The sequence below is a fragment of the Diaphorina citri genome, unplaced genomic scaffold (genome assembly GCF_000475195.1).
Source record: "Diaphorina citri unplaced genomic scaffold, Diaci psyllid genome assembly version 1.1 scaffold41237, whole genome shotgun sequence".
NCBI lineage: Eukaryota > Metazoa > Arthropoda > Insecta > Hemiptera > Psyllidae > Diaphorina > Diaphorina citri.
The window spans coordinates 1-552 of record NW_007418562.1 but is presented as its reverse complement, the minus strand read 5'-3'; the positions used below and the strand labels follow the sequence as shown (position 1 = coordinate 552).

General features: G+C 35.3%; 1 long non-coding RNA gene across 1 annotated transcript; it reads left to right on the top strand.

The window, feature by feature from the left end:
- Positions 1 to 68: 68 nt before the first annotated feature.
- On the top strand, positions 69 to 550 carry LOC113473550. Its single transcript, XR_003395491.1, has 2 exons — positions 69 to 266; positions 470 to 550. It is a non-coding gene; the product is annotated as an uncharacterized LOC113473550 (long non-coding RNA).
- Positions 551 to 552: the final 2 nt, after the last annotated feature.

Below are 552 nucleotides of genomic sequence, written 5' to 3'. Positions count from 1 at the left end.
TATACTGTAGTAATAGAAAGTAATCATTACTAGTATAGCTCCGCTATACTGTAGTAATAGAAAGTAAAAAAAAAAAAAAACATTCCTCAATCATTATCCTGCTGAGTTGGTTTGTGTACAGATGTGTGCTCAATAAAACTTGGCCTAGCACACTCTGCCCTGTCCTTAGATGATTGTTGTTGTGATATCAAAATTTTCTGAAATGTAAAGGGCAAAGTTTCTGACAGGAATGCAGCCCTAGGCCCCTAGGGCTATGTGAAGTTGAGGTTTGTTTTTCACCTAATCTTATCTTGACAAGGGGTCAGGCAGTGGGTTATCATTTTGTTTCCTACTTCATAGAATAAATAAAAATTTTAGACATTACAATGTTACAAAGTATGTGGAAATGCACTTGCAACTGTTCTTACTAATTTAGTCTTGAAGTCTTTGCCACAAGTTTTTACATATTTTTTGTGTGTTTAATTTACAGTTAAAGATGGCCAAGGCACTCAGAGTTCTTTCAATTCAAAGCCATGTAGTGTCTGGCTATGTGGGAAACAAAAGTGCTACATT